The sequence below is a fragment of the Silurus aristotelis genome (assembly GCF_946808225.1).
Source record: "Silurus aristotelis genome assembly, chromosome: 7".
Lineage (NCBI taxonomy): Eukaryota > Metazoa > Chordata > Actinopteri > Siluriformes > Siluridae > Silurus > Silurus aristotelis.
The window spans coordinates 4859491-4873092 of NC_139580.1; the positions used below are offsets into that span (position 1 = coordinate 4859491).

General features: G+C 38.3%; 1 long non-coding RNA gene across 1 annotated transcript in view; it reads left to right on the plus strand.

Annotated features, from left to right (window-relative positions):
* The window catches only part of LOC310729215, a 110357-nt gene that overhangs the window by 15517 nt on the left and 81238 nt on the right, over positions 1-13602 (plus strand). The window lies entirely within an intron of this gene.

A 13602-nucleotide genomic window follows, 5' to 3' on the forward strand; every position in this document is an offset into this window, starting at 1 on the left:
GCACTCGACTGGCTGCTGTCTCAGCAGTGCAGATATTCTGAAGCGTCATTAAGAAGCACAATGAGATGGTGATTAACAAAACCAGCCCCGTCAACTCCACTATCGCAATGGATCCGCTACAATAGTCTACAGCAAGAAATTCCTGAGGGTGTCGAGTGTTTGACAATGGAACACAGTGAAGTGAATCAATATGGCAGAAAGAAAGAGAGAGAGAGAAAGAGAGAGAGAGAGATACAGCTAATTTATACTGCACTTGCAAAACCTTCATGTACTTTGTGTGAAAGAAGATAATAAGAAAATAAAAATAAAAAGGACGAGTCTTCTATAGTGAGGTGTTTCTCTAGAGACAATGCTCCTCTGTCACAGCACGTGACCTTGGGACAACCATGGACAATCAACTCTCCTTTTTTCTTCCATTGCTAATCTAACATGCTCAGTTCCTTCTTTACAATATCTAGAGAATGTTCAGTTTCTGCCCACACAGGGCACTCAGGTGCTTTTTCAGTCTTTTGTCATCTCAAGACAAGAATAGGGCAATTTGCTCCTGGCAAATCTGCCTCTAAAAGACTTTTGACCTTAGCAACTGATTTAGAAGCAGCCACAAGACTTGTTTTTAACCTTTCTATGTTAGCTCACACCTCCCTAATGGTACAATTACCTCACTGGCTTCCTGTCATTGGCTGCAGAACAGACTCTACCTCATACCTCACTTTTTTCACTCCACCCTGCACCATACTACCTCAGGTCATGTCCACACTGAAAACTGTGTAAAAAAAGGAAAAAATGGGAAAATGGAAGCAATGGGTCTAACGATGGGTCAAACTTGGAACATGAAATATGAAATCAAATACATTCTAATTACATAAATATATAAATTATACAAATACAAATATACATACATTATATATATATATATATATATATATATATATATATATATATATATATATATATATATACGTATATAAACATGCAAATGACCACTGTGCCCCTCTCCCCTCCGTGGATCTTCCCACTTCGTCCACTTCCCACTGCCTCTGGATAGTGTCCTCTTCGTTTGGAGGCCACTCTGTGCAGCTTGGGACGGTTTCTCATCAACGCCTTGGGTGGTTCCAGATGAGGACGGGTTCCCTCTTGAGTCTGGTTCCTCTCAAGGTTTCTTCCTTATGCCATCTCGGGGAGTTTTTTCTTCCCACAGTCGCCACCGGCTCATTCATCAGGGACAAACTTACTTATAAAGAACATATTCACTTTTAATCACCACATTATCTGTGTAAAGCTGCTTTGAGACAATGTTCATTGTTAAAAGCGCAATACAAATAAAAATGAATTGAATTGAATTTAAGTGTATGATTATTATTAGAAACACCATACTCAACATAGAGCATGAAGACACAATATTCTTAAAAATGTGTTAAAGTAATGATGGTGTTCCTTGAGGGAACTAAACAATGCGTCGAAAAGCTTTGGGAACGCCTCGCGTTGTGCACGTGTAAATCGCACGCTCTGAATCACGTGTAAAAGCCGGCCAATAGGCAAGTTGTTGTGAGCGAGAATGTCATCTCAAAGCCGGACTGCTGACTGCTAATCTAATCGAGCTAATATCAACCAATGGCTGATATACTTGAGGAAGCGGATGCCTCAGGGAGACTAGAGCCGCATCGACACATTTTGTGAAGAGAGGTGAGAAGGCAAATCCAAACAGAGGAACCCAATACTGGTAAGCATCGGCCCTGAAAGCGAACATTTCTGTGAGAAGGAACGATGGATACATGAAAGTAAGCATTTTTTAGATCTACCGTGCCCAACCAGTCCTCGGATCTGATTTGAGACACGCCTGGTTGGGGTCAGCATCCTGAACCTGAGTCTCACAAGTAAGCGGTTCAGCTTACGTAGATCCAAATAGGACACAACACACCATCCTTTTTGGGAACTTAGAGATACCAGCTGTAGAACCCGGACTCTCATACTGATGGAGGGACCACCTCGATGGCCTCCTTCCTCAGAAGAGTGTTTACTTCTCGTTCCATGACCAGAGCCTGCTATGGGTAGTGTTCAATCGAGGCTCAGTCGAGAACCAACTATCGTGCTCCACTCCCAAGAGTTTGGCAGTCCCCTTCAACATCATATGTCCAGCAGTACCATTAGCTAAGAACCGGTGGAAGCCAGTGGGACACAAATACTCTACTGTTTGGAGAATTCTAGCTAGAAGTGGTCGTGGAAGAATTGTGGCCACAAAAAAGCCATACCTTCAACATGGAAGCAAAATAAATAACTCAACTATGTGCACAAACAAGAAAAAAAAATTGCTGATGCGTAAAAATAAAAAATATCTGGCTGTAGCAAAAACAAACAAAAAAAAAGATGTTTGCTGAAGAACTGTACAATGATGAGCAACACTGAAGCATGGTGGAGCTTCTGCAAGTTAGGGGCTGCATTTCTGCAAATGCAGTTTGAGATTTCGTCAGGATTAATGCTGTTCTCAATGCTGAGAAATGCAGGCAGATACTTATCATCCATGCAATACCATTAGGGAGGCGTCTGATTGGCCCTAAATTAATTCTGTAGCAGGACAATGATCCCAAACCTACAGTTAATGTCATAAGAGTAATCTACAGCATAGAGAAGAACAAGAAGTTCTGGAAGTGACTGTTTTGGCCCTGATCTCAACATCCTCAAATCTGTCTGGGATTATATGAAGAGACACAAGGATTCATACATCCATAGTAGATCTGCAGTTAGTTCTCCAAGATGTTCAGAACAACTTACCTGCCAAGATTCTTCAGAAACTGAAGTCAGAAAAGTGAGTTTACTTTTTGAACATGTATGAAGCCTGTCAATACCAAAGTATGAAGCCTGTCAATCATCTCTACATTTCAAATTTATGCTGTTTTGCAGGAAAAGCAAAAATATTGATTTAATTTGGCTTTCTTTTTTTTGTCTATTTACTATACATTTTTTGATTGATAAAATAGAAACTATTATCAATTCTATTTTTCAACCTCATTCTTACTTTACAGTATTTTATTCACAAGTGCCTAAACATTTGCACAGTATTTTAGACACCCACAGTGAAAAGTTTGGAAATTTTTTTGTTTTGTTTTGTTTTTTTGAGACACATACATATATATATTTAATTTGTTTGTAGGCAGCAAACTGGGTACAAACATGAAAACACAAGAATTTAACAATGAATGAATGGAAGAATGTTCTGTTGAGTCAAATTGGACATTTTTTTGTCTCTAAAGGAAGAACGTGTGTAAAATGTTTGCAGACAGTTTTACCCCCACACTCAAAAATGAAGGTGGAAGTTTAATGGTTTGGGGTTGTTTTAGACCAGGGAGGGTTGAAGACTTATTCCAGGTAAAAGGAAAACTGAACTAACAGGGCCACCATTAAATACTATGCAATACCGTCTGGACTATGGCTTATTGAACCAACAAGACAATAAGCTGAATCGTACATCCAAGCTCTGTAAGCGTTATTTAGAGAGTCGTCTGGAGTGTTATCTATCATTGAATGACCTGCCCAGTGCAGAATTTTTAAAATAAAAAAACTAATACAAAAAATAAAAAACAATGAATCAATCAATTAGTCAGAATGGGGTGAAGAATAAAATTGAAATTTACCATATAATATAATATAGAGGTCAACTGATAGTGGATTTTACTGATACCGATAGTTAGGTTGGATCGCAACTGCCGATAACTGATTAAAAAAACAATTAATTTTTAAATGGATAAGTAAAAAAAAAAATAGTAAAACTGCATTTTATTATATTTAAAAATTCAAAACTACTGAATCATTAAATGTGCTACATGAAATACATATGAACATTTTAAATATATTAATAAAGTTTTTTATACGAATAATCAATTTTTTATTATAATGAATAAATTCCAGCATTAAATGGCAAAAGTGATGAATTTATTTAACCTTTACTATAATACACAATATTATTATATAAATAAATGTCTTTTTTTTTTTTTATAAAAGTTTCAATAGAAATATACATACAAAGCATAATTTACTTACTGACTTACTTTGATATTTTCCATTAAAGTGAAACGGTTATTTCCAATGACATGATAACACTGAAACCAAATAAATGATCATTAAACCAATTTTCATGTACTAATTTTAAGCTTGACATCCTTGTCTGGTCTTCTACTGAAAAACAATTTTGCTCATTTCATGCATTTTTTTTTAAACATTTTTCAAATGATCAGCCATTAGAATAATTAGTTTGAAAATAGTAATCGTGTCCAGAAAGCATTTCAAATTTGTCATAATGTAATGTTATAATAAGAAATAGCAGATATCATATTTATGCAAAAGTATTAAAACACCTGAGGATGCAGCCACCAGGAAGGAGGAAAAGCGGAAGCCAAGTACGAGGTTTATGGATGTGGTGAGGGAAGACATGCAGGTAGTTGGTTTGAAAAAGGCAGATGCAGAAGGACAGGGGGGTGTGGAGACTGATGATACGCTGTGGCGACCCCTAATGGGATAAGCCGAAAAAAGAAGATTAAAACATCTGACATTTCCATACATACAGTGAGGAAAATAAGTATTTGAACACTCTGCTATTTTGCAAATTCTCCCACTTAGAAATCATGTAGGGGTCTGAAATTGTCATTGTAGGTGCATGTCCACTGTGAGAGACATAATCTAAAAAAAAAATTCCAGAAATCACAATATATGATTTTTAAACTATTTATTTGTATGATACAGCTGCAAATAAGTATTTGAACACCTGTCTATCAGCTAGAATTCTGACCCTCAAAGACCTGTTAGTCTGCCTTTAAAATGTCCACCTCCACTACATTAATTATCTTAAATTAGATGCACCTGTTTGAGGTCGTTAGCTGCATAAAGACACCTGTCCACCCCATACAATCAGTAAGAATCCAACTACTAACATGGCCGAAACCAAAGAGCTGTCCAAAGACACTAGAGACAAAATTGTACACCTCCACAAGGCTGGAAAGGGCTACGGGGAAATTGCCAAGCAGCTTCGTGAAAAAAGGTCCACTGCTGGAGCAATCATTAGAAAATAGAAGAAGCTAAACATGACTGTCAATCTCTCTCGGACTGGGGATCCATGCAAGATCTCACCTCGTGGGGTCTCAATGATCCTAAGGAAGGTGAGAATCAGCCCAGAACTACACGGGAGGAGCTGGTCAATGACCTGAAAAGAGCTGGGACCACTGTTTCCAAGGTTACCGTTGGTAATACACTAGGACGTCATGGTTTGAAATCATGCATGGCGCGGAAGGTTCCCCTGCTTAAACCAGCACATGTCCAGGCACGTCTTAAGTTTGCCAATGACCATTTGGATGATCCAGAGGAGTCATGGGAGAAAGTCATGTGGTCAGATGAGACCAAAATAGAACTTTTGGGTCATAATTCCACTAAACGTGTTTGGAGGAAGAAGAATGATGAGTACCATCGCAAGAACACCATCCCTACTGTGAAGCATGGGGGTGGTAGCATCATGTTTTGGGGGTGTTTTTCTGCACATGGGACAGGGCGACTGCACTGTATTAAGGAGAGGATGACCGGGGCCATGTATTGATAGATTTTGGGGAACAACCGCCTTCCCTCAGTTAGAGCATTGAAGATGGGTCGAGGCTGGGTCTTCCAACATAACAATGATCCGAAGCACACAGCCAGGATAACCAAGGAGTGTCTCTGTAAGAAGCATATCAAGGTTCTGGCGTGGCCTAGCCAGTCTCCAGACCTAAACCCAATAGAGAATCTTTGGAGGGAGCTCAAACTCCGTGTTTCTCAGCAACAGGCCAGAAACCTGACTGATCTAGAGAAGATCTGTGTGGAGGAGTGGGCCAAAATCCCACCTGCAGTGTGTGCAAACCTGGTGAAAAACTACAGGAAACGTTTGACTTCTGTAATTGCAAACAAAGGCTACTGTACCAAATATTAACATTGACTTTCTCAGGTGTTCAAATACTTATTTGCAGCTGTATCATACAAATAAATAGTTAAAAAAAATTATACATTGTGATTTCTGGATTTTTTTTTTAGATTATGTCTCTCACAGTGGACATGCACCTACGATGACAATTTCAGACCCCTCCATGATTTCTAAGTGGGAGAACTTGCAAAATAGCAGGGTGTTCAAATACTTATTTTCCTCACTGTATATGGTTCTTTTCCATACTGTTACACAAAGTTAAAAACATGCAATTGTACAGAACGTCTTTGAAAGTGGGAGGGTGAAATTGTCTATTCACTTGAACTAGGAGACCCAAACCTGTTCCAGCATGACAATGCTCCTGAGCACAAAGCCAGCTCCAATAAGGTCTGCTTTCGATGGGTTGGAGTGGAAGATCTTAAATTGCCTGTTACATGGCTCTGACATCTTCCACCAACAGAGGATGAGTAGGTTTCAGAGGCAAACTGATTTCTCGTTTCAGAGGCAAAAGCAGACTTTTTTTTTACTCAAATGCTCTCAAAAAAACTCTTCAAACCGTAACAAAATAGTTTGTTTTAGGGACCTTGCTGGTTTACTTGCAATAAAACCTGGGCATGTAATATAGTTTTGTAAAAATGACTCATGGCCCAAACACACACACATCAATAGCTACAAAACATATACTCTATATATACATATACTCTATTATACATGTCTCCGGGAAAACCTACTGGCTCACCACTTTTCCAATGTATTCATTATCAGCTTGCTGCCTTTTACTTTTTAATACACTTTGTTTTTTGGTGGTTTCTAGGGTTTCAGTAAAAAATAAATATGAAAATGTCTAAAATCTTTTTTTTTAGTACTAGCAGTAGTAATTATTAGAAGAAAAAGAAGAGGAAGAGAAAAAGATGGAATCAAAAAAGAGGAGCAGGTAGAAGAGAAAGTAAAAGAAAGTTAAATCCTCTCCAAATGCTAGTAATAGTTTTAAATTACTAGTAATAGTAGTAGTTATGAGAATAAAAGAAGAGGAGGAAAACAAAAAAGAACAGGAAGAAAAAAGCAGGAGAAGAGAAGAAGAGAGAAAAGAAAAGAAAGGGAAAAAAATAATCCTCTCCACATTCTTTTTTTAGTATTAGTAGCAGGCAGAAAAGCATTACTAGTAGATATGGTTTTATGTAAAAAAAAAAAAAAAAAGGAGAAAAGAAAAAAGAAAAACAAAAGGAGGGATAAAAGCTCAATGGTGGGCGGTTAGGGCCAGCAAAGCCTTCTCTGCTGGCCTAAACACTATCAGAAGCACTGACCTACATTTACAACCTTAATTCTAATATTTGTTCCATAAAATTGTATCAAGTTATTCCCAACAGTTTATTCTCTTCATGTTGTAGTTTCTCTTGGCTGCACTGTTTCCAATACATGTATGTGGATTTTAGATTTTTTTGTCCAATCAGATTTCAGCCTCTATGTGCTGCCATGTCAATCTAATCTGCCCAGGGCCTTCAAAGTCTGTTCTGCTGGTCTTTTACCATAGGATCCTTAAGAAATAGCTCTGTTTCCAATCAGATTTAATATTCACCTCACAGAGCCAGCTAGCTGGCCCAGAAAAGCATCAGCATTTTTCCATCCTCTGATTGGTTGGTTATAGGGAAACTGTTACAGCCAAGTTCGACTGGCAAAACATGTCTGTTATCCCTACGGAGGAAGAAAAATCTACTTAGCTAACCCCGAAGCTAGCTAGCTTGTCTCAGCCCGGAAAAGGGTTTGTTCGCTACTTCCAGACCAGTGAATAGGAGCGGTACCACTGGATTACAGCCTCTGCGGAGCGGTGCAAATGATGAGTATGCATCTCTGATGAGTAGGTTGTATTTTATGTACATTTCTATGTTTAGTTTAAAGTTCTGACAGGGCTATCAAGACAATGGCCAAGGCCCATGCAGGCACTCTAGGATATATTTTTGTATCCCCTGCCTGAGATAGAAGATCCCTCCCGAGAGGAATCTCCCAGCAACTCCGTCCCGGTGAACTCTCTCTAGAACTCCCGGGAGCAGCTCAAAAGGGGAAAAGGAGTACAGGTGCTGCCTTGGCCACTCGGCCAGGGAAAACCAGAGGGGGCAGTGTGATGTTTCTTCAGTCACAAACAGATCCAACTGAGCTCTGAAAAATTGTTCCCAGATTTGCTCCACCACATAGGGGTGGAACTGCCATTACCCGGGCCTCAGCCCTTGCCTCGGCCTTGCCCTTGGCCTGGGATATATACTGCTTTCAAGGAAAGTTTCCCTTCGGCCCAAAGGAGTATCTTCTGTGCCAGCTTGTACAGGAGGTAGGATCGCAGACCCCCCCCGGTAGTTGATATAGGAAACCACCAAAGTGTTGTCCATACGGACCAACACATGGTTGCCTCTGAGATCTGGGAGGAAATACCTCAGAGCTTGGAGCACAGACAACATCTTAAGGAAGTTTATGTGCCACGTTCAAAGGGATCACCCCCTGAGACCTCAAGGGTAAGAGATGCATGAGAGAGACCCCGTGAGAGACGCGTCTGTCATAAGTATTTTGTGATGCCCATGAGGCCCTAAGTCAAGAACCAGGGATCTCTCCACACATATAAGGCACGTAGGGCTCGTCGCTTGACCTTGAATGTATGGAGTGGATTGCACCTCTGGGAAAACCCCAGAGTCTTTAGTCACCACTGGAGGGCTAACCACCCGAGACATCTCCTTCCTTCAACTCCCACAGCAGATCAGCCTGATGGGCCTGCAGCACAGCTGACAGCCTGTGGCCTGACCCGCTGAGGCATAGGCTTTGCCCACAAGTGCCGAGGTGGTTCTCAGGGGCTTGGTGGGAAGCGCTGGGGCTTTGAGGGATGACGCATCATTCAGGGAGAAATAGGTAGCCAGCGTCTCTTCGATCAGGGGGCATTCCTCAAAGCCACACTCTCAGTCCAGCTATAATCAAATATAGTGATACCCTTGAACTGAAGGGAAGTGAAGAATAAGTATCTATAGTGCTTCAGTTTTAATTTGTTCTGCAGATTTACATTGTGATACATACTGTAAGTGATAAAGGTTTTCTTCCCAAAACAGTAGACACAATGTTGGAGGCACACAATTGTATAGGACGTCTTTGGATGTGTTAACATTAAATCTCTCATCACTTAAAGCCAGCTCCATAAATAGAGCTATAATCTTAATTGGATACCTTGGAAATGAATGTGAACACTGACCCAAGCCTCCTCACCTCACCTACATCAGTACCTGACTTCATTAACAAGCTTGTAGCTGAATTAATCTCCATAACATCTAATTTCACTTAAGTCAGAAAAGTTCATATCTATTTACAGCTGGATCAATTTAATTCTAAGATAAATGAATTTTATAGATTTGGCTGATTGTAGAAAGGAAGGAGGTTAGGAAGAACAAAAAATTGGGGATAAAGGAGGAGAGGAAGGAAGGATGGAAGGAAGGAAGGAAGGACAAAAAATCAAAAGGAAGGAAGGCGGGAAGGCAGGAAGGAAGGAAGGAAGGAAGGAAGGAAGGAAGGAAGGAAGGAAGGAAGGAAGGAAGGACAAAAAAAATTGGAAAAGAAGGAAGATTAAAAGAATAATTAAAAGACAAAAATGATCAAAAGGAAATTAATCTAAGGAAATTAAGGGATAAATAAAGAAAAAAGATGAAAAATGAATTAAACAAAAAAGAATGTTTGAAAAAATAAGGAGAAAGAAAGAAAGAAAAAATGAAAGAAAAAATGAAAGAAAGAAAGAAAGAAAGAAAGAAAGAAAGAAAGAAAGAAAGAAAGAAAGAAAGAAAGAAAGAAAGAAAGAAAGAAAGAAAGAAAAGGGGGGAAGAAAGATCAATTATAAAGTAAAAGAATGTCTGCAAAAAATAAAATAAAGGATAAATAAAGAAACAATAAAAGAATGAATGAAACAAAAAATAATATTTAAAAAAATGATTGAAAGAATGTAAGAAAAAAGGAAGAATAAAGAATGAAGACAGAATAAAGAAAGAAATAATTTTTTTTTTATTAGGAATTAAGGAAGAAAGGAAGTAGGAACAAAAAAATAGGGGAGGGAGGGAGGAAGTTGAATGATTAAAACACATAAGAACGATTGAAAAAAAAAAAAATGAAAGACAAATAATCCAAAAGTAAAAAAAGAAAGAAAGAAAGAAAGAAAGAAAGAAAGAAAGAAAGAAAGAAAGAAAGAAAGAAAGAAAGAAAGAAAGAAAGAAAGAAAGAAAGAAAGAATATATTATGAAGAAAGGAAGGAAGGAAGAATTATTAAAAGATAAAGAAGGAAGAATCAGAAAAATAAAAACCGAAGTAAGAAAAGAGATCCAGGAAGGAAGAAAAGCCAAAAAGATCTGAGTGAAATCGATGATGGTTAAAATGTGTTGAAAACATGAGCGCTTATTCCAGTTAAGCAACTGTGATACCAGCCTGCTGTTTATCAAGGTCACTCTGGATGCAAATGATCCACACATCAAAAAAGAGAGAGAGTTAAAAAAAAAAAAGTCTGAGGATTTTCTTGCTTCAGTTCTGAAAGCTCTGTTTTCTTTTTTGTATTTAACAGAGAAAGTATTGTGCCCTTTGGAGTTGTCCTCTATCAGGCTGCTCCAGCACTCTGCAGTACAAAGACAGGTGAATGCAGCCACTGTTGTTCACACAAGACAAGGGAGGATCGCTCTTTCGCTCACTGAGGCTGGACCTGCATCGTAATGGGGTTCAGTAGAATGGAGAGGAGAGACGGGGAAGTAAGAGGGGCATTAAAGTCGTCCAAAAACCTCTATGTGCCTAAAATGTCAGCTGTAATAATTTTTTTATTTAATCCACTACTTTATACAAGAGACACTGTAGATATACTGTATACAATGTTTCGGTATTTAATGTACATCCTTTATAGTGTATAAAACGTAGAGATACTAAATAATTTTGAGATTATGTATACAAAAGAAGAAGATTTCAATATTATAAATAGAATGAGGAAGGTCAAGTAGGGGGTGCATATACTATTTATAATATCAAAATTTGGCTTCTTCCATAAGGGGTCACCACAGTGGACCATCTCCATACCCCGCTCTCCTCTACATCTGCCTCTTTTAAACCAACTACCTGCATGTCGGTGATTGGGCAGGACATTCCATGATAGATCGGCTCATCGTATTCTTGCTTTCAATGAGCCGCAGTCCAGACGGAATTGCATTTTGTATGTTGAAGCATGGAATAGTTGCCATGTTGAGTTTCTTTTACTTTCCAGACCGAGTCTCCAACCTTCCCTGTTCCAAACCAACCAAAATCCACCTGCATGTTTGACTGTGCGGGTGAGGCAGTCTGCTAACATCTACTCTCTTGGTCTCCATCTTGCACAAGTTCTTCTGTTAGAGCCTGTGGTCTCATCTGTCCACATCTGTCCACATCTGTCCACAGAACTTATTTCCAGTCGTTCACTGTCCAATATATTTACAGAGTTTGTTACTGAGAAATGAAAGGAACATGCATGTAGTAAAAAAAACATAATTTACTAGGTGTTTCCACACTTTTGACAGGCACTTGATATACTGTGCTGATACTGGAGACTCCTTCCACAAATAGCAAAAATATCATCACAAAAAAATGGAAAAGAAACAAGAATAAAGCAACAGTGCAGTGGTGTTATGTAATCTAAATGTCATATATATGTCTATATGTATATATGTATTACATGCTGTACATGTATTTTTTTGGCTCACAAAAAATCTTTTTTTTATATACAGGACTACGTTCATGCACACATTTTTTTACCTCTATTACTTTTCATCCTTTTTTCTTTTCAGTCTTTTTTACTGTCCATGTGACACATACAGCCGCTCCATTATGTTTATGATCGCAAACACATGGTGCTCAGTACGCCTTATAGGAGAGTGTGTGTGACGGTGATAGATTGAACAAGGACAGATGGCACATGGTATACAATATTGCACAGTGTTGAGCCCAGAGCACACAGACTCTATTATCACTTTTGTTTTTATTGAATAAGACAATTTGCACCCCCAATATATATATATATATATATATATATATATATATATATATATATATATATATACCTTCAAAAGTATTGGGACAACTAACTTTTCCAGCCATATGTGGTTCCCCACAGTGTTACCACAAAGTTGGAGGCACACAATTATATAGGACGTCTTTGGGTGCGTTAGCATTAAATTGTTCCTTCACTTGAACTAGAAGTCCTAAACCTGTTCAAGCATAATGATATTGTGGACATGGTTTAGAGTCGGAGGATCTTCTGCTACCGAGCTCTTAACCCCAATAAACACTTTTGAAATGAATATGAGTGCTGACTGCACCCCAGACCTTCTTACCTCACCTATACCAGTACTTGACTTTACACCCTTGTGGCTGATTGAATCTCCACCAATCTCTAGTGGAACATCTTCCCAGAAAAGTGGAGCTCATTATTACAAAATACAGAGACTACAGGCAAAAGAGGATATTACAAAATCATAGTTTTATGGTCAACTTTTGTCCATATAATGTATGTTAAATTGATTGGAAAGAAGCAATGGCTTAAACCTTACTTTAGTTCTTAGTTATGGATATACTATAAAATGACTAATCAATTAAAAAATAAAACACTAATCAATTTAACATAGTATGTATGATTCATTATATCTGTTGTTTCCTTGTTGATAATAATGAGATGAAAGCCATTAAACAATAAGTCTATCTGGCTTATTTATAGCTTGTACATTACCATTACTAGTAATGATTTTTGCCCCTGATTGTTTTGGACCTCTTTTTGACTCGATGTTGTTTTGGATCCTCCGCTGTTCCTCTATGTGTACATTCCATTCCATTTGCATGTTCCAATACTTTTGACTATCCAAACTTTTTCTGACTTTTATATTTTTTTTTGTTTATATTAGGTTTATTTGCATTCCCTGTGTTTTTGTGACTGTGCCAGTTCTTGGGTCTTTGCCCACCTGTGTGACTGATTGTACTGTGGCTTTTTCTTTTATTATTAACGCACAACCTGCATTTGCATCCGACCTCTGTGAATCTGATTCGTGACACAAATGAAATCAACACACAAATACACTTGTTTACGCAAACACAACATAAAACCAGAAGCTTGTTGTGAGAAGGATACTCTTGATACTCTTTTTTTTTATGCTTTTTAAACCTAGAAAAATAGTATAAACCATTATTCAAGTAAATAAACACAATTAAAACACATGAAATGCCATTAAATCAGTCAGTTCCATGCAAAATAAATAAATATATATAATTATATGCTTGTATTCTGTCACCAAATCCAAAAACCTCCTCCTCTGCCTTCCTTTTTTCCTCCTTCCTGGTGGCTCCATCCTCAACATTCTCCTACCGATATACCCCATGTCCATCCAAAACGTCCTACATGCGCTGTCCCTCTAATAAACTCATTTCTAATCCTGTCTATCCTCATAACTCCTAACATAAACCTCAACATCTTCAGCTCTGCTACCTCCAGCTCCACCTCCTGTCTTTTACTCAATGCCACTGTCTCTAAACCTCCAACATCTCAGGTCTCACCACAGTCCTATAAACTTTCCCTTTCACTCTCGCAGATACTCTTCTATCACAAATCACTCCTGCTATCACTCTTCTCCACCCACTCCACCCTGCCTGCACTC